Here is a 19,955-nt window from a genome sequence, read left to right on the forward strand (position 1 = left end):
CCAGCCCCCGGCTCGGGCAGACCTCGTGGGCTTGCAGTGTTTGCAAACCCATAATTAATGCAATCTGCAGAAACGAAAACATTCCACTTAAATGTGTTTTTGAACAAGTGCTTGAGAAAACACGCAGGGAGAGAGAACACCTCTGGTGGAGAGATGCTTCTAAGTGCCCGGGACCGTCCTGAAGGCGTTTATTGTATCGAAAATACCAACGGGTGAGCTGGACTGTGGTCGGGTCTGCTTTTCAGCAAAGCTCAAGCCGGCTGGGAACCTTTTTTTTTTTTTTTCCTATTTGAGCAATACCAGGGGGAAGGAGTTAGTGAGTTCACGGTTCATACCTAAAATTCTTCTGGGGCGGCCCTGGTCCCTGCCTTGCGTCTCACAAATGACGTGCAGATTAGAAACTGCCTACCCGATCAAGAGGAGGTTCCCAGAGGCTCAGCGGCCCGTGTGGGGTTTTCATCTCCGCAGAGGGGCCGCGGCGGGAGACTTGCTGTGTGTGTCGGTGCCTCTACCCATCTGGACACACATGATGGGCTTAGACGCGCGCTTGTGTAAACAGCCGCCCACCGCGGGGCATCCGAGGCCCCAGAGAAATGGAGACCAAGCCTCACTTCTTTTGCAGCAGGCTGTCTCCACGGCCACAGCTGTTCTGAAAGTGCCCAAAGCACATGGCACCTCAGGGGGCCTCCTGGATCTGCCGGTCTCTGGGTGGAAAAGCAGGATAGGGTGTTCGTTCCTGGAACTGCTGGACTCCCTGTGGGTTTTCTTCTCTTTTCCGCCCGCACTCTTAGAAGCTAAGCACTTGCTTTCAGGGTGCCCTTGGCCTTGGCCTTCCTAGGGCTGCGCTCAGGGTTTCCTGGGTGTTGGTGGCACCGGCTGCAGAGGACCCCATGCAGAAGCTAATGGCACACAGAGTGCGGGTACCAGCCCCCTTTGGCTGCACTTCCCTCGAAACTGTTTGTCTTAACACTATTTTTGCAAGTAAGATGCTATGTGACTTCAGCCTCCAGGAGAAAAGCTTAAAGCCCTGACATCTCTTGGCAAGCTCCCCTCCCCGCCCCACCTCTCATCAAGCACGTCAAGAAGCTGGCTGATGGGCCGTGAGGGCACGTTGGAGGTGCTGGATTTTTCTGGAGTGCTCACCTCTTTTCAGACCGATTTCCAGTTTGCAGGGGGGAGGCGACCGCTTGTTTCCAGCAGGATGGCTTTCTCTCTGCAGGATTTACATCTGGTCTTTAACAAACCAGAGAGACAGTGCCAGTCCCTGGGAGCTGGGGAGTGATCACTGGGCGTCTTCTGGATGTGTGGTCCTAGGCACATTACTTAGCTGTCTTAATTGCCAGTGTTCTTGCTGTAAAGTGCGACCAAGCAACGCCTTCTGTTTAGCTCAGTGCCAGGATTAAACGTGAGGCTTTTCATGTCCGCTCGCGGTACACACCTGTTCAGTAACTCACCCTATTTCTGATGGCGGCCGTGCCACTGGTCCTGACGCCGTGGTTTCTCCAGGTGGCTGTGCCCCTCAGGCGTGGGGACGCTGGCCTCATGGTGGTTTTGTCTGTGGGGTGCGGAGCAGTGCGCCACCCTGGGGGAGCGCGAGCTTTGTTAAGGTGGGGGTGCCAGCCTGGACCAGCAATCGAGGAAACCAGTCTGGCTGCCCGCTCGGCACCACCCTGTCTCCTCAGGTGGAAGCAGGCAGCGCGTCCGCCTCCTGGGGGTCAGAAGCTTGTCGCTGGCATCCCTGGGTGATGCCTTTGTCCCCTCGCTCCCCGTACTGGACAGTCTTGGTTGGGGAATGTGTCTCCCCCGTGTGTCGGTGGGTTTGACCACCTCCGCTAATTGGTGTTCAAGACAAAGAGAATCTGCTTTGCTCAGTAATTACCTTTTTTCCCCGTTAGAGTCATTCTTTAGAAACGGCACCTTTGTGTGCATTCCTGTGACTCTGAGGATGTACATCACTGCCTGGTCCTCCACGAACCGTGTGCTTTTCCTGTGACAGGCGGGGGCAAGAGGTGTGTCTGACCCCTGCTGGGATCCTCACCTGTCCCTTCCTTCTTCGAGGGCTGGGTCCGGTCCAGTTTCCCTCCTGCTCGTGGCCGAGCCTAGGGAACACCTTCCAGTGTTGGTTGCCTGCTCACACGTGGTCCAGACGACCGCAGTTCTGCTCCGTCACGGGCGCAGCGGTGCCGACTTTGGCAGAAGTCCGCAAACCCGGACGTGGGTGTTTCCTTCCTGGGTGTTCCCGGGGGCACTGTACTCCCAGTGACTCCTTGCTCAGAGTGTTTGGGAGGAGCCGGGGACTGATTTTAGAGCTGCCTGCGGGAGTTCTGGCCCCACTGAGAAGGCAGAGGCCAGTGGCCTTGCTTCTCATGTGGCTTCTGGCCACCTGTGAGGATGCGCCCCGGGTGCTGCCCACGGGCTGAGCTTTCTTTGCTCCGGGGACACTTGGTGTGTGTTTTCTCCTTGACTTCGCAGCAGCCTGACCAGCAAGGCTCTGCTTTACCCTCATTCGAGAGGCCCTGCTGGGGCCCTCCACACTGCTCTCTTCCAGAGGCTTCCCTGGGCGGGGGTGGGGGCCAGGGTGTGGACTTCCCTGCCTGTCTGCTGGGTCACCTTCAAGGCCGGTCCAGCTGGGCCTCCCCCCTCCCCTGGCGGGCCTCCAGCACGTGATGAGGAGCTGTCTGTCGGGGCGGGGGCTTCTAAGGACAGAGGAGCCTGGTGGGGTACCGCTCATGGTGTCATAGAGTCGAACACCCCGGGGTGGGGGCTGAGCGACAGCAGCCACATAGGAGTATGCCGCGGTTGGCACAAGCGGGTCCACCGTTGACGGTGCGGAGACGTGGAGTCAGAAGTCCCCCTCAGTTCCAGGGCGATCGTGGATGGTCCTGCCCCCCACTGCTCCACTGTCTGCTCAGCTCTCAGGCAGCGACTATGGTTTTTTTCTTCTCCTTTTGCAAATGCTCTGAGCACATTTGCTGCTCTGGGAAAGCTGCGTTTCATTCATCAGCAGAAGAGGGACCACGGAGGTGGTTAAGGAAAAGGAAACTAAACATCATCAAGATTTTCCAACCTAGAAGCCCATTTACATGGCGACTGGAAACCCAAACATCTGGAGGGGTCGCTTTAATTCTGATTTGAAATCAAGACCATAAATAAAACTATAAGCAACTTCAGGCTATAACAAGATTGTGCAGTAAATGGGCATCGATGTAACCAGCATAGGTTGCGATGGTTCAGAGCAGAACAGATTTCTAAGTAATTCTATATCAAAATAAGCCTTCATGAGAGTCTAGGGTTTTGGAATGAGGTTGTTATTAAGATTGGCAATGTAACATTGGAATAGAGGGCAAGGGTAACACTGTATATATTTTTAATTAAAACATAACTGTTTACACATCTACAAGCCGTAGATGTAGAGTGATGGACTTCCAGGTGGATTCTGGCGTCAGAGAAGGAAGATTCAGTCATAGTTTTCTGAGTTCATTTGTGATTCCCTAATCGATGGCGTTGGTAACGGGACACGTTGTTGTTGTTCAGCTGCTAAGTTGCGTCTGACCCTTTGTGACCCCGTGGACTGCAGCCCGCCAGACTCCTCTGTGCATGGGGTTCTCCAGGCAAGAACACTGGAGCGGGCTGCCATTCCCTCCTCCAGGGGATCTTCCCGACCCAGGGATGGAACCCATGTCTCGTGCATTGCAGGCAGATTCTTTACCATCTGAGCCACCGGGAAGCCCGTGGGATTAGACCCTTCTCTTAATTTCTGTACATCTCGAGAGTCTGAATAACACTTAATATCTTGAATATTTATTAATAACTGAAGCCCAAGGAAGGAAAGGGTTCAGAAAGTGCAATCCTAATTCCATGTGGGCTAAGAAGAGGTTATTCTAGAAGTGATAATAACAGGCATTTTATGCGGTTTTGTAGTCCCAGGCTGAAAACCAAAGAGCAGAGATTTGTAATAAAACAGAAATAAATAGAACCCAATAAAATGGTGACTCTCATTTATATTGTCAGCATTGAGAAACAAGACATTATAAATGGAAACTTGTACTACCTGGCCAGGTTTAATTAAAATTATCATTAGGATAGGAGGCCCTTTTCAGAATGACTCATAACACTATAATCATATTCAGATTTCTATTATGTCCGACATAAAACCGGATATTAATCAATGAAGCTGGCATTTAAGGGGAGGCGAAATGTCCATACAGTTGGGAACGTGTTTCTCCTTCAACGTGAGCGTCTGCATTCTCCTCACTCCCTCTTTCCCCGATCGCCTTTCCTCTCTATCTCTTATGCCTCCGCCCTAATCACAGTCGATTCCTTTGCTTCTCCTGTGGCCTTTAATGTCGCTGCTTCCGTCTGAGCTGAGAGTGGGCGAGAAGTTTCTGGCTCCTTCCCCTCACCCTCTCTCCCCTGAGAGCATCTGCAGGGCCCCTCTGTTCAGTGTGGCTGGCTCACTGTGGATGGTAGGCCCCTCACCCCCTGCGTCGTGTGACTGGCCCCGTCCCCTTAGTGAGCACACGCCCTGTTTATGTTTATTTTTGTGGGGGGCAAGCCAAGCTGTTAACATTTGAGGTTGCTGGCAAAGGGTTTTCCAATAATAGTGAAGTTTCAGGAAGCTCGGAGGCTTCAGATGAGCACAGAGATCTGTGGCGTGCTTGAGCCCTGGCTCAGAACACTCGAGGACGTGCGCCGGAATCTGCTGGGCCCCTCTCGTTTGGGATGCTCTCAGGTTTGCTGGATTTCGTCGCTGCTGAAAGAGCATGCTCATCAGTGGGTTGGCCCCAAGTGCTCTCGTCTATTGGTGACCTGGCCCGAGGCGGGTTGCTTTGTTGTTCGCTGTCATCAAGGCTCCAGGAACAAACGGGTCCATCCTCCCTGTGAGGTGAGCGCATGGCAGACACGTGATTCTCTTCCTGGGACTGAGGACGTCTGTCTGACTTCCCACGCCTCTGCCTGCCCTGCTCAGCTCTGTACCGTCCCAGCCCCCAGTGGACCGGGGAGACAGACCCTCTGTGGCCCAGCCCACAGCCCCCTGGAGCTGGCAACGGCTGGGTGCTCGTGAGGTGGACCTGGGGCCTTGGAAGAGGGTCTCACAGGCCTTTGTCTGATCCAGATGTGAGCGCTGAGTGCTGGGCAGTGGGCCTGTCACTCCCGCCTGGGAGCTCCATCTCTGTTTCATCTCTGTGGGTAAGGAATGTTCTTTTTTCTTCATTACCCAGAGGAATGATGGGAAGTGCATGGCTGAGTGGGCAGAGTGATAATTTTGGGGGGGCCACTTTTCCAGCTGAGGACGGTGAGGTCATGGTTACCTGGCTCCCTCTGGCCTGGCTGAGCAGTCTCGTGATGACTCTAAAACACGGCTCTGATGTGCGTTCACAGCTGAGCCCTGATGCTGGGGTTTTTACATGTCATTGCCCCTTTCTCATCAAGCACTTCTGGGGCCTGTCTTCATCTTCATAAGAACGTGGCATAGACTTGCCTTCTCCTCCTTGAATCTGGTTAACCTGTCCTGGTTACTAACAGACTAGCTCAGGCCCCGGTCAAGCTCTCTTCATGGAACTCCATCCGCAGGGCTGCACTTTGCTTGCTCTACCACAATTTTTCTTAAAATGTTGAGAAAAATGTACAAATCCGAAGAAAGGCCCCAGAGCCACCCTGGGCCGCCTCTTTGGACCTCACTGTGGTGTCCTCCTCACATTACACGTTAGAGTCGCATACAGACTTGTAAGTCGCATAGTGCAAGTTGCGAGACTCACTCACCCCATTGATGAGAATCACTGTTCGGTGTGGAGCAGAAATGCTTACCAATTTGGAAACCGTTCAGGAGGTCCAGATGACGGATACAGGGCATCATCTGTGCTGTCTCTTAATTGATTCCACAGAGTACTTGGGTTTGTGTCATCAAGAATTAAAAAAACAAATAGTACATTTAAAATTTAAAAAAATTGGCCTTTGAAAGACAGAAGTGACTGTCCTTCAGTTTTGAGATCACTCCAGGGTTAAGACGGCAGAGCAAGTGCCGTCTGGGGATTCCGTGGCCAGTTTTGGGGCGAGGGCTGCAAGCGTGTGTCCCCAGCATCCTTTCTGGGAAGTGCTCTCAGCTCTGTATGGTAGAGACACACGCCAAGACCCGCCTTGGCCTCCCTCCCAGAGATCAGCCACAGAAATGTCTCCTGCACCTGTCTCAGGGGACTGCTAGCTTCTTCACGGCGAAGCGGCTGAGTCAGGGACAGACAGATCCAGGTCAGGACCACGGTCAGGACTCTGCTCGCGAGGCCGGGTCATCCACTCCTTCCTTAGACCTGCTCCTGTTGGTGGCAGAGGGGAGGGGGGCCCCTTTCTTCCGAGGGGCCACACTGGCTGTGATGTAAGGGGCCTCGCCCAGGAATGTCTTGGCCAGGGAGACCTCTGTTTTGGATAAAGAGGTGCACGGAAAGTTTTAAATATTACAAAGAGAGATGGTGCGAGATTCTGCTGCCTGCCTTAATGCCGCTGACAGTGGAGTAGAATCTGTCGTGGGAGGGTTTTCCTTGGGCCTGGGCGCTTGGGCTGGGCCTGGGCGCACAGGCTGGCAGGCTTGGTTTGAATGCAGGCTGGGAATCATATCATCTTTAAAACTGCCACCTACTGATGAACCGACAGTTCCCGTCATCTGCTTCCCCTGGGCCGTTAGCGTAGGTATTTAAAACAGGTCACTAGGTCTGGGAAAGCCAGACGCCCTTGCACCTCCTCCGTGTCTTTCTGACCTGGCCCTTCCTCCCAGGCCCCAGCGATTCTGCCTTGCCGTATCGGGAGCACTCTGAGGATGAGGGACGTTTGGACGTCATCCGCCAGGAGTCCGCTTGCTCCTGCCTTCCCCCACTCTCATCTAAGGCCCTGCATGTTCCCCTCCGCTTTCTGAACCAAGCTCCGTTCTGAGCTGTGGTTGGTTCACACCCTCAGGACCGGAGGCAGGACCTCAGACAAGGAGCACACCTCTGTCTGGCGTGTTGGTTGGCCCACTTGCCCAAGTCACTTTGTGAATCTGAGATTCCATTAAGCCAATTTCTCCCCCTCACTGTTTTTTTTTTTTTTTTTTTTGAATTTCTAGAAACTGTAAGTGGTGTTTTATATGCTATTGGTGTTAAAACTAGGCTTGCATCCTGACCCCACTAGCAGGTTGAAGCTCTCTCCTCTGGCTCACGGAAATCTGCTAAGCGCTCCTCACTGTCCTGTAAGCGGAGCTGTAGGGGGACCCGGAGGGGTGGGCTCCCAGGAGGTGAGACCAGGGCCGTCTCCTCCAGCTGCTGCACCCAGGCCCTGCACCAGGAAAGAGCCCCAAGGGAGTCCCCTCCCCTCCCGAGAATCAGTGACTTGGGAAGCATCCAACTCTGACTAGGATTCCCAAGGCCACCCACCTGTGACTTCCTCTGACAGTAATCGACGCTGTAGCGGAGGGTGCTGGGCCCGCTGTGAGCCCCGGACAGCGTGCTCCTGACCGGCAGCCCGCCCCCGCCCCCAGACCTGTTGTCTCCCACACACGCAGGTGCGATCCTAGCACGGCCTGAGCGCACGCAGCACCCAGGCTGTGAGTTCAGACTCGACACTCAGCCCGCTTCCCTCTTAAGGCAGAGAGAGCCGTTTCCTGGGCTGGCACCAGCCCCACCGAGCCGCCCTGTTCCTTTCGTGGGTGATGCATTTAAGTGTTTGCCGGCGCCCGAGGGTGAGGAACGCGAGAGACGGCTCTGACCTGAACGTACACGTCGGCGCAGTCCCGGCTTTGCAGGATCCACTGGTGATGGGCTCAGGTCTTCCTTCTTCAAAGGTGTATCTTTTACAGGGAGTTGCCCAAACGAGATCTTTCTTTTCACCCGGAGATAAAACCCAGGTGGGGTCCCGGATCGTTTTCTCCGCTCACGTGGCATCTCAGGTTGTTGACACCCGTTTACACCCGCAGGAAGCGCAGGTGCGGCTCCGGGCCAAGGGCCTCTTCCGGCGGTGGACGCGGAGGTGCCCGCGCCGGCCACACGGCGGCGCCCGAGAGCAGCCCGCCCCTCCCGGCGGCCGGCGCTGGAGGACGGAGCCCCCGGGGCCCACGCGGCCCACTGCCCTCTCGGGGAGGTGCCCGCGCTGTCTGCGGGCCGGCTGCCCGCCAGATGAGACTTCCTTTCTGCTGCAAAGTCTGGTCACTTAGTAAACCGGTTCTGTTTAAAGCAGTGGCTTCGCTTACTTGTTGGCTAAGCTGATACCCCATTTCAGTGCTCTCTGGGAATGGAAGTGCTTACACGCGTCCGCTTGAGATGGATCTTAACCGGGAAAAACATCAACTGCAGAAAATCGGTCCTCAGGCTTTCGAGGCCTCTCTTCCAACCGAGCCTTTTCCCCGCAGGCTCTGCAGCCCGGATCTTTGTGGGGCGAGGGTCCTGGGAGGTGAGGCCCAGCCCCTGCCCCCCAGCTGAGTTCTTACCGACCGCTACCTCTGGCCAGAAACCATTGACATTTGTTTGCATGAAAGGATCTGAAGGGGGTGTAGAGAGTCCTAAGTGGCCCCCTTGCCGGTCCCCTTTCCCTCCACCCGTGCCTTTCTCTGAGGCTTTGTTCCCTTGTCCTTCTGTGACCAAGGAAGGCCCATCTCCAGGGCTGGAGGTCCTCTACGGACCTTCGAGGTTGGGAGGCGGGTCCCGCCTGCGGTCTCAGGCCCCTTGGAGGCTGTGACCTCCTCAGAACCTGGCGTCATTTCCAGGCCCAGCCCAGCCTCAGCGTGGCCCCTTGTGGACGGCCATGGGCCCTGGGAGCTTCCTGGGGCTCTGGGGGGACATCGCCCCTCAGCCCGCAGACGGCAGTGCTGCGTGGACACACCCGATGCTGGGTCCTGTCTCTGGGCTCAGTTCTGTGACCCCACGTGTGCAGAGGTCAGGACGTGGGGGCTCCTGAGGCTGTGCCCAGACGCGGACTGAGGCCTGGAGGTGGCCACCGGCCTCCCTTCCTGGGGCTCTGGCGCTTCAGGCTGGAGCTCCAGGGCACTTCCTTGCCCTTTGTGTTCTTCCCCCAAACTTAACACAAGAAAGGGTAAAAGAATTTCATTGGTCAGGAAATGGTGGCGTTAGAGGCTAATCTCTCTCTCTGTCCCTCCTGCTCTGAGTGTCTCTCTCTTCTCTCCCTGTCTCTCTCTCCCTGTCTCTCTCTGTCTCTCCCTATCTCTCCCTGTCTCTCTCTCCCTGTCTCTCTCTGTCTCTGTCTCTGAGTTTCTCTGTCTCTCTCTCCTTGTCTCTCTCTCTTCCCTTCTATCTCTGTCTGACCCCCTTAGACTTTCTGCAGCCCTGTCCCCTGGCCTGTGGTCACTCCCCCTGGCCCTGGGGCTGCAGCTGGGTGGCCTCCCCTCCGCACCAGGGGCGGAGGACTGGGCCCCAGGAGCTGCAAGGTCTGAGAAAGGACGTGAGCCAACCCAGGACTTGGCTCAAAGCCACATCCTAATCAGACTTTGTTTTCATCCCTTTTTTTCACTGTTCTCCTTTAACACTTTCTGGGGGTCCAGGTCTCACTGAGCGCTCGAGACAGCCCTGTGTGCATCGCAGTCGTGGGAGCCCAGTTCTCGGGGTGGCTGCCCCCGCTGTCTCGGGATTTCCAGGGTTGGGGGGGCAGGTGATCAGCTGGGACGCCCCGGGGAGCCCTGAGGATGAGGAGGGGTGCAGCCTAGCATCCGTCACTTTGCCTTTGGGGGCACCTTAGTGCCCGTCCTGGGGACCGGGGGGCTCCGGTGGAGAAGAGGTAAGCGAAGCATCACAGCGCACGGTGCATCTGACGCGCTCAGAGGCGTGGTGCAGCGAGCTCTCCGCTGGGTGCCGTCACCGGGCAGCCATCATGGGGCCTGTCGCCGCAGACACAGCCGTGCACGGGGGTCGGGACCGGGAAGGGGTCATCCCCACGTCCCTGTTGGAAATGGGGCCCCGAAGGCCAAGCCCGGGGGGTTGGGACACCCTGTGCAGAGACTCACCTAGGGGACAGGGGGCCTCCTCAGGGCCTGGGAGGGCCAGGGCCCCCTTAGGGCTCCCAGGGGCTTGGAGGACCCTGAGGGGCAGGGCTGGGCAGCCGGGCGGCCTCCCGGGGTCTCAGAGCAGAGGGGCAGGCAGGCTCTGGGGCAGCAGTGGTACAGGTGTGATGGGGGGCGGGTGGTGCAGGGTTGATGGGGGGCTGGTGGTGCAGGTGTGATGGGGGGCTGGTGGTGCAGGGGTGATGGGGGAGCTGGTGGTGCAGGGTTGATGGGGTGCTGGTGGTACAGGGGTGATGGGGGGCTGGTGGTGCAGCTGTGATGCTGGGGGGTTGGTGGTGCAGGGGTGATGGGGGGCTGGTGGTGCAGGTGTGATGGGGGGCTGGTGGTGCAGGGGTGATGGGGGGCTGGTGGTGCAGGGTTGATGGGGTGCTGGTGGTGCAGCTGTGATGCTGGGGGTACTGGTGGTACAGGGGTGATGTGCGGGCTGGTGGTGCAGCCGTGATGCTGGGGTCTGGCTGGGAGAGGCAGGGCGCTCATGGCCCAGGGGGCCATTTGATGTCAGGTTACCTCACATCGTCTCTGTGTTTCTGCCTGTGAGACGTGGGTTCAGGCGAGGAGACGCAGAACTGAGGTGAGGGGAGCCGTGAGGAGATCCAGCGGGGCCAGGCGGACACGTGAGCTGCTGGCAGCCTCCCTGTCCCTGGTGTTTCCTCACGGGGTATGCGGTGCGGAGGTCGGGAGGGCGGAGTCCAGCCTGGGTGCCTGTCCAGCTCATGAGCATCGTCTCCTGAGGCCCTCACGTCGGGGTGTCGGGTGAAACAGATGCCTAAACTGCTTGAACAGAAGCATGTGTGACCTTGGGTTAAGCAGATCCCAGGAAACAAAACCTCAGCTGCCACCTGAGCCTCCGCATGGCCCCCTGCAGCCCATCTTTCAAGGGAGTGGGTCCTGGTGAGCCTGGGGGGTGACAGGCGGTGAACGCGGCCCTCCCGCCGGACTCCCTGAAGGTCAGTCTCACTCTGAATCACAAAGTGACATGGAGACGCAGTTGGCAGAGGTGCAGGAGGCTGGGGGGCAGCCTCGTGTGTGGTGGGAGTCGTCCACCACCACGGACAGGCCGCTGGCCGCTTCCGGGAGCCGGGGGGCCACGGCGGGAGGGCAGCGGGCCTCCTGCCTGGAGCCAAGTGCTCTATAGGCCTGTGGGGACTCCGCTGGATGGCAGGCGGGCGGAGGGAGGATGCTGCTTTTCCGAGGCCTTTGCCCTCTTGGGCTCGCCTTCTCTTCCCGTCTAAGAGCAGCCTCCCGTGCCTGCTGTGTCGCTACTGTGACGGCTCCTGGCTCCCTGCCCCCCGGGCTTGTTGTCCTCTGATGCACCCTCTCAGACATGCTCTGACGTGGAATTGAGGGCAACGCGGGGCTCTTGTTTGGAAGAGACGTGGTGGGACCTTGTGATGGTGAAATCCTGCGGGTGTGGCCCTGAGACCAGGATGCGGGGCTCGGTGCAGGATGACACCTCCTTACCGCCCACCCCTGGTCCTCAGGAGACGCGTAGTCACAGCCGGAGGACAGAGCCGGCCTCCCCGGGGGCGGTGGGCTCACTGCCTGGCATCCAGGGGTCTGGGGCCAACACTCCGCCTGTGGTTCCTGGCTTGGCCGCTCTTGGGGAATTGGGTGAGCCGCCGGTTCTCAGCCTCCTGGGCTGCAGGACAGGGGTAACCGGGGCTGCACCCCGTCCTGCTCCTGGGAGGGAAGTGGGTCCTGGGCTGGACGAGCCCTCCGGGAGCGCACCTCCTGCCCATTCTGCTCCAAGGGCGGGCATGGCCTGCAGTTCCTTCGGCGGCCTCTCCCGAGCCCGCAGTGAGTCCGTGTCCTGTGGTCCTTTGCTTGCTCCTGCCCCTCGTCTCTACAGACCCCAACTCCTGCCCGAGGAAGCCTTCCTAACCCAGGATCAGCCGACAGGCTACCCCGTGTGGAGGAGTGGGAAGCTGGGGGCCTGCAGTTAAGCAAGGCGTGATGATCTCATTTGTGACTGAGAGGCCCTGTCGGTGGGGCTTGGGGATTTGCGCGATGCAACAGGTGAGCTCAGGGGAGCTTGTGGGGGGGCCCGCTCTGTGGTGGTGGCGTAGGGAGCAGGGTGCGGGGCCTCTTCCTGCGTCCGGGGCCCCGCTCACAGTGACCCCCGTGCTGACTCCTCCCTGGCTTGCTCTCCTTGTGGTGGACACTTCAGTTCAGTCGCTCAGTCCTGTCCGACTCTTTGCGACCTCATGGACTGCAGCACGCCAGGCCTCCCTGTCCATCACCAACTCCCAGAGCTTGCTCAAACTCATGTCCATTGAGTCGGTGATGCCATCCAACCATCTCATCCCCTGTCTTCCCCTTTTCCTCCCGCCTTCAGTCTTTCCCAGCATCAGGGTCTTTTCAAATGAGTCAGCTCTTCATCAGGTGGCCAGAATATTGGAGCATCAGCTTCAGCATCAGTCCTTCCAATGAATATTCAGGACTGATTTTCTTTAGGATGGGCTGGATGAATCTCCTTGCAGTCCAAGGGACTCTCAAGAGTCTTCTCCAACACCACAGCTCAAAAGCATCAATTCTTTGGTGCTCAGCTTTCTTTACAGTCCAACTCTCACATCCATACATGACCGCTGGAAAAACCATAGCCTTGACTAGACGGGCCTTTGTTGTCAAAGTAATGTCTCTGCTTTTACCAGACCCCCCAGCGCAGTGGCCGGGGGCAGAAACCCCGCGCCCCCTGTAGGAGGTGAGGGAGTGGGTGCTCCGGCCTCACGGTGGGGCCATGTGCCGCTTCTTTTTTTTTTTTGAGGACTTCCCTGATGGTTCAGACGGTAAGGCGTCTGTCTACAATGCGGGAGACGTGGGTTCGATCCCTGGGTTGGGAAGATCCCCTGGAGAAGGAAATGGCAATCCATCCCAGTACTATTGCCTGGAAAATCCCATGGACAGAGGAGCCTGGTAGGCTACAGTCCATGGCGTCGCAAAGAGTCAGACACGACTGAGCAACTTCACTTTCTTTCCTTTTCTTCCAAGGAGCAAGCCTCTTTTAATTTCATGGCTGCAGTCTAAGTGTGGTGGACACTTGGTTGATCCCATTTTGCAGATGAGGAACTTGGGACAGAGGTGATTAAGTGAAGTGCCCAGAGTCATCTGGCAGGCCTCCTGGGTGGGTAGGCCCAGGGTCTCCCAGCTGACCCCCTGGGCCGGGTAAGCCTTGACATGCGGGAACAGGCGGCAGGATGCTCTGAGCTCAGGTCCTCTGAATGAGGCTCTCAGGCAAAGACTTGAGCCTGGCTGGACCCTGAGTGCTTGTGGACTCACCCAGGGATGTCACCAAGGCCGAAGGGCCCTTGGACCAGAGGTCTGGGTCGCGGGCAGGAAGCTTGCTGCGGTGTCTACAGGGCACGTTCCCCAGGGGATCCTTAGGAGACCAGTTCTGGGAATAGTCGTGTCGGACGGCCACAGGGAGGGCGGTGGGCGCCGTGCACCTGTGGCTGGGCCCCGGCAGGTGTTCACTGTTTGGGGAGAGCCTGAGGTGCCCTGGCAGGCGCGGCCCTGACTGCGGGGTCTGCCCTGATTCTCCCTGTGTTTCCTGGTCTCTGAGTCACACGTTGCTTTCAAGTAGCAGGTGTTTGGTTTGTATTTTGATTGATCCCTGCTTCTCTCACTGAGATTTTGAACTTAAGAGACTCTTAATTAAGTGTAAATAAGATAAAATTTACCCTGATTGACTGATAGTGCAGGAGGTTTTCTCAGGTGCTTCGTATCACTTGCCCCAGGCTTGCAAGGCTACACGCTTACACGCGAGGGGAGGCGTGCGATGGAAGACTGTAGGGTTCCTCAGGTGACGCCTGCCCTTAAGCTTCAGCCCCTCATGCGGTCGCCCAGGAGCAAGTGACGGGATCTCTGTTGTCGGAGGCGGGGGTGGGGTCTAAAGGAGCTTTTAGGGATTTGACTGCCAGCTTCCTCACTTTATAAGGAGGAATCAGAGCCCTTCACAGTCACACCTGCACACAGCCAGGTAGGCAGTCCAGGTGTCTGGACTCAGCTTCACCCCATTTTTGCCGCCCTCCCCTGCTGGCTGAAATTTAATGCTAGATTTTAACAAAAAGAATTTCAGTGCTTCCATCTTCCTGGTGTCTTGCATCGCACTATAGAGGACTGATTTTGGTGGAAACGTGTTAAGAGACCTTGACACTGCCTGTGCCCGGGCTGAGCTCAGTCGTGTCCAACTCTGGGCGACCCCAGGGACCGTAACCCTCCAGGCTCCTCTGTCCGTGGGATTTCCCAGGCAAGAGCACTGGAGTGGGTTGCCATTTCCTTCTCCAGGGGCTCTTCCCGACCCAGGGATCGAACCTGCGTCTCCTGCATTGGCAGGCAGAGCCTTTACTGCTGATCCACCTGGAAAGCCCCCAGACAACGACACTATGGTTCAAAGATGCAAAATAGTGTGACTGTCAAGGCGGCTCCTGTTCGGCTTACGGCACGTTGGTCACGTGACTTAGTAACGACTGCGTCCTGATGTGAAGAGGGCCCAAAGGAGCCGCCCAGACCCTGGTTCTGAGTCGACGAGCGCTGTGTGTGTCCCCAGGATGCCTGACACAGGCTGTGGCTGAGAGGATAAGGAGCTTCACCTCAGCCCCGACGGTGTTGGGCCCACTGTGGATTTCAAAGAGCCTTTTGTAAGGCCTTGGGCACTTTTTGTTCAGTTGCTAAGTCGTGTCCAGCTCTTTGCAGCCCCATGGATTGCAGTACGCCAGGCTCCCCTGCCCTTCACCACCTTCCGGAGCTTGCTCAAATTCTCGTCCATCGAGTCGGTGATGCCACCCAACCATCTCATCCTCTGTCATCCCCTTCTCCTCCTGCCCTCAATCTTTCCCAGCATCCGCATCTTTTCCATTGAGTTGGCTTTTCACTTCAGGTGGCCGAAGTATTGGAGTTTCAGCATCAGTCCTTCCAATGAATACACAGAGTTGATTTCCTTTAGGATTGACTGGCTTGACCTCCCTGCTGTCCAGGGGGCTCTCAGGAATCTTCTCCAGCACCACAGTTCAAAAGCATCAGTTTTTAGAGAGGACCTAAGAACGAGGTGTGCAGGCGACTTCCAGGTGTCTCCCCTTCGCCGGAAACAAGCTGAGGTTTCATCTGGTGGCTTTTCGTTTGGCCCTTGTCTCAAGTCTCTGATGCTTTCTTCTGAGGTTTGGTGAGAACTGAGGCTGAGGGTCAGGGCAGCTGAGAGCGTGTTGGGTGGGTCTCAAGTCTCTGATGCTTTCTTCTGAGGTTTGGTGAGAACTGAGGCTGAGGGTCAGGGCAGCTGAGAGTGCGTTGGGTGGGTCTCAAGTCTCTGATGCTTTCTTCTGAGGTTTGGTGAGAACTGAGGCTGAGGGTCAGGGCAGCTGAGAGCGTGTTGGGTGGTAACGAGTCTTGGCTGCGGCAGAACCTTCACTGCGGCAGCGTCTGCGTCTGTGATGCGGTAGGACTGTCTTGGAGCCCTACAGTTGTCCTCATTCCACTGGGTGAATCAGCAAACAGACGCGCCCAGTGGGCAGTGAGACCGAGCTGCTGGAAACACGGCCCCCAGGCCAAAGGCACCGACTGTCTGGGTGTTCACGGGGTGCTCAGGCCATCCTGGGGTTTTTCGGGCACTGCTGCTTGAAGCTGTGATGTTCTGGACCCAGAGCTCGGTGGGCACTGAGGGGATGTGTTTGTTCCTTGGGAACGTGGTCCCACTGACCGCCGCCCGCCGCCTCCTTCTCTCCTCTTTGCACAGCTTCCCTTCCAGTCGACCCTTCTGGCAGGTCTTGTCCAGTGGACCACGAGGCCTGAGCCGTGCCCTGCCCCACCCACTCACCCTCTGATTGGCCCTTACTGTGGGCACTTCTCTGTTGCCTCGGTGGCTCAGGTCCTCAGTCTGTCATGGCACCTGCTTCTTGGGCACCATGGGGACTCAGTGTCTGTAGTGTCCCGGAGCTCCTGCCAGCCGACCGGCAGCAGCTTGTCTTCAGGGAAGCCTGGCTTTGGGGCGCGTCCTGGATGCACTGGTGCCTGTAGACTGACCGGGCCTTTCCCTGTAGGGCGTGGCCTCCTCTGCTTCTGGCCCTGCCCGGGTGGCCTTGGTCTGAGGTTCTGGGCCTCCCCAAGCTGTCTGCTCGGGGGTGGCCCTGCCCTTCTCCCAGCGGGTCCCTCGTGGCCCAGGCCCCACCTGCCCCATCCAGTTAGCGTGCTCCACTGCCGACCCCCAGGGGCCTCTGGTGACCGACTCCAGCGCCCCCCAGGGATGGGAGGGCGGGGGAGTGGATGGCGGGCTCACAGGACATGGGGGGAAAAGGCAGAGGGGGCCAGCATGGACGTGGCCTGAGCTCAGGGGCTCCCTGGATGTCTTGTCCATGCAGCCTGTATGGCCACTTAGCCCTGTGGGGGACCAGGAGTGGGAAGAACCCTTGGAAAGGCCAGGTGGGTGGCGGGCAAGTGGGAGAGACATATTCCTGACGTGTGTGCTGTGCGCTCAGTCGTGTCCGACTCTTGGCCGCCCCGTGGACGGCAGCCCGCCAGGCTCCTCTGTCCATGGGTTTCCCAGGCAAGAACACTGGGGTGGGCTGCCACTTCCTTCTCCAATGCATGAAAGTGAAAAGTGAAAGTGACGTCGCTCAGTCGTGTCTGACTCTTGGCCGCCCCGTGGACTGCAGCCCGCCAGGCTCCTCTGTCCATGGGTTTCCCAGGCAAGAGCACTGGGCTGGCTGCCACTTCCTTCTCCAGTTCTGCAGTGGCCACGTTCAAGCAACTTTGTGGTGAGTTACCTGCAAGTCACAGGTGACCTGTGTATGGTACCTGTAATACTGAAGTCCCACCTGGTATAGAGTTTGCCCTGTTTATCTGAGGGTGCTCTTTGAGTCCTGTTCCTGCAGGAAAGTGGACAGGAGCTCCTGGGGACTCTTTCTCCAAGGCCTTGTGTCATTGGGGACTTACCCACCCCCTCCCAGCCCACCTAGGTCTTAGGTTCTCTGCCCTTAAAATACTCCACTGACCCAAACCGGGGAAACGGAAAGTACCGAGACGCAGGGGCCATGGTCTGCATGACATCAAGTGACACGCCCTGCCCCCGCTGTGTTCACCCTAAGGCGGCTTTCATTTCACTGCTGCTGCTGCTGCTGCTGAGTCGTGTCAGTCGTGTCCAACTCCTTGTGACCCCCATGGATGGCAGCCCACCAGGCTCCCCCGTCCTTGGGATTCTCCAGGCAAGAACACTGAAGTGGGTTGCCATTTCCTTCTCCAATGCATGAAAGTGAAAAGTGAAAGTGAAGTTGCTCAGTCATGTGCGACTCTTCGCGACCCCATGGACTGCAGCCCACCAGGCTCCTCCATCCTTGGGATTCTCCAGGCAAGAACACTGGAGTGGGCTGCCATCGCCTTCTCCACTCATGTCACTAAGTAGAGACATTAGCTGTGTAGACCTCAAAGCCAAGGAAGCGGCAGCTCTCAGCAGAGTGACGCAGGCTCAGCGCTTGAGGGGCTCTGTCGGCCGTTCTGCTTTCTCCACACAGGAGGACTGGCCCCTGATAGTCCTGAGAGCAAAGCCGTTGCTCCGAGGGTTTCGAGAGGTTGCTGGAGTCTTTCCCACGTGATGCATGCGGACGGTTGAAGGCATTTGGTGTGAGACTGAAGGCATGTGAGGGCCTAGGGAAGGAAGGCGGCCCCAGAGGGAGGTAAACTTGATGAAACGAAGTGAGGTGTCTGGATAGGGGCGAAGGAGATTCAGGTCCTTCTGGATGATATCCTGTGCTCAGGGCAAGCACCAATCGGGAAAGCCATATCTCCTAGCACTTCTCAGCTGGCCTCAGGGCTCGGTATCCCCGAGGGGGTGGTGCGAGGGCGGGGGGAGATTCCCGCAGCAGAGCTGGGGTTGGGTTCTGCGGGGCATCAGCTTGTCCCTGGGATTTCACACCTGTTTCCACTTTGAGAACAGCGCCGGGGGCTGGCCGGGCGGTCATTCTTTCCTCCAAGATTAACTGTCCTGCTGTACGTCCAAAACCCACCGGGGGCGAGCCCACCTGTGGGGCGTTCAGGCCATCTGGGTGTATGACTGTCACTATGGAGCCACAGACAGCTTCTCCAGAAGGAAGACGGCACTTGGGGACGTGACTGGCTCAGGTGTGATCAGTTTTGTGAATGACTATTCCATTCCACTGTTACTAAGTCATGTCGGACTTTTTGCGACTCCGTGGACTGCAGCACGCCAGGCCTCCCTGTCCATCACCATCTCCAGGAGTTTGTTCAAACTCATGTCCATCGAGTCAGTGATGCCATCTAAGCATCTCATCCTCTGTTGTCCCCTTCTCCTCCTGCCCTCTGTCTTTCCCAGCATCAGGGTCTTTTCCAATGAGTCAGTTCTTCACATCAGGTGGCCAAAGTATTGGAGTTTCAGCTTTATCATCAGTCCTTCCAATGAACACCCAGGACTGATCTCCTTTAGGATGGACTGGTTGGATCTCCTTGCAGTTCAAGGGACTCTCGAGGCTCTTCTCCAACACCCAGTTCGACAGTATCAGTTCTTTCACGTTCAACCTTCTTTATGGTCCAACTCTCACATCCATGCATGACTACCGGAAAATCATAGCTTTGACTATACAGACCTTTGTTGGTAAAGCGATGTCTCTGCTTTTTAGCATGCTGTCTGGGTTTGTCATAGCTTTCCGTCCAAGGAGCAGCCCTGTCCATCTAAGGCTCAGAAGCCCAAGCGTCCTGCCACTAGAAGACGCCCCCATGAGCCACAGGTGGGCCACCTGAAGGTACCCTGTGCCGCAGACGGTTGAACTTGTAAGTCATCATATGTGGCAGGTTTCCAAACTTCCCCCAGGACTATCCGAGCTAACCTTATTCTGCTGTTGAGGTATCTCCTGTCCAAGGTATTTCTTGGACAACTTTGTGTTAAAGAAAATCATATGGGTAAAGAATAAAGAATATAAAAGTACCAGAGAGAAAAATTCCAAATAAGCCCCGAGAAGCCCAAGGTCCCTTTAGGAGCCCAAGACGGACTGGCCGCCTTCCTGCGGTCGGGTCCTCAGGGCCTGGCGGGCGCGTGGCTGGAGCGGGTCGCCGTGGCTGGCGGGGGCGAGTTGAAGGGTCGCATCCTGAGGAGGGTGAAGGCTCCACAGGTCACGGGAAAGCCTGCCCCCGAGAGTGGCCTCCTTGTTTCTGGGAGACCCCGTCAGCACTGGTCAGCCCCGTCGCGGGGAGGGAAATGACCCCCGTCGCGGGAAGGGAAGCGGCCGGTTTCCAGTCTCCCACCGCCTCGTTTGATCGGCGGAGAAGCGAGCTTTCTGCTGAAGCTTCCCCGCGCTCTCCCCCTGGGTTCGCGTGCTCTCTATTCAGGGCAAGCAGGCAGCAGCCAGCGGCCCCAGACAGAAGGCTGTTGCTCTTAACCTCGGATTCTTAGGAGTGCCTGCAGCTCGGGGCTCCCGGTGGAGGGATGTGCCCCGTTGTCCAAATTCAGAGGCTGCCGGCCGTCAGCTGGGAAGGGGGTTGTGGTCACCGCAGCCTCGGGCAGAGGGTCGCTAGGCTGCTGGTGACTGGTGACCTGGTGGCTGTGTGAGCTTTAAAACCTGCCCTCTTGTCTGACCTCGAGGTTCTGTGTTCAGATGGAGCGTTTTGTGAAACCCGATATGAAATGCGATGAATTTGGGGAGCCCAGGAGAGTGGGTGCCACCTGAAGCCCACAGCCTGGGGCAGATTTTGGGCCTGTGGCGTCGGCTGGGGAAGGGCTTACGGGACCTCTGGGAGACACAGCAGGGAAGTGTGGACAGGACGGTCAGGTCACCACCTGCTGGACCGGGGACCACGAGACCGCTTTTCTCAGCTGGAGTCGGGGACCCAGCGTCTTGAGGAGAAAGCATGTGTTTCGAGTCCCGTGCACATGTTCGGAGTGTGCTGTGGGCCTTTGTCCCGAGGATGGACTCTTCATACCCAGATG

General features: G+C 57.3%; 1 protein-coding gene across 1 annotated transcript in view; it reads left to right on the forward strand.

Annotated features, from left to right (window-relative positions):
- SMOC2 (SPARC related modular calcium binding 2) overlaps positions 1-19,955 on the forward strand; it is a 161,240-nt gene that overhangs the window by 795 nt on the left and 140,490 nt on the right. The gene's annotated exons all lie outside the window — the stretch shown is intronic.

The sequence above is a fragment of the Budorcas taxicolor genome, chromosome 9, assembly GCF_023091745.1.
Source record: "Budorcas taxicolor isolate Tak-1 chromosome 9, Takin1.1, whole genome shotgun sequence".
Taxonomy (NCBI): domain Eukaryota; kingdom Metazoa; phylum Chordata; class Mammalia; order Artiodactyla; family Bovidae; genus Budorcas; species Budorcas taxicolor.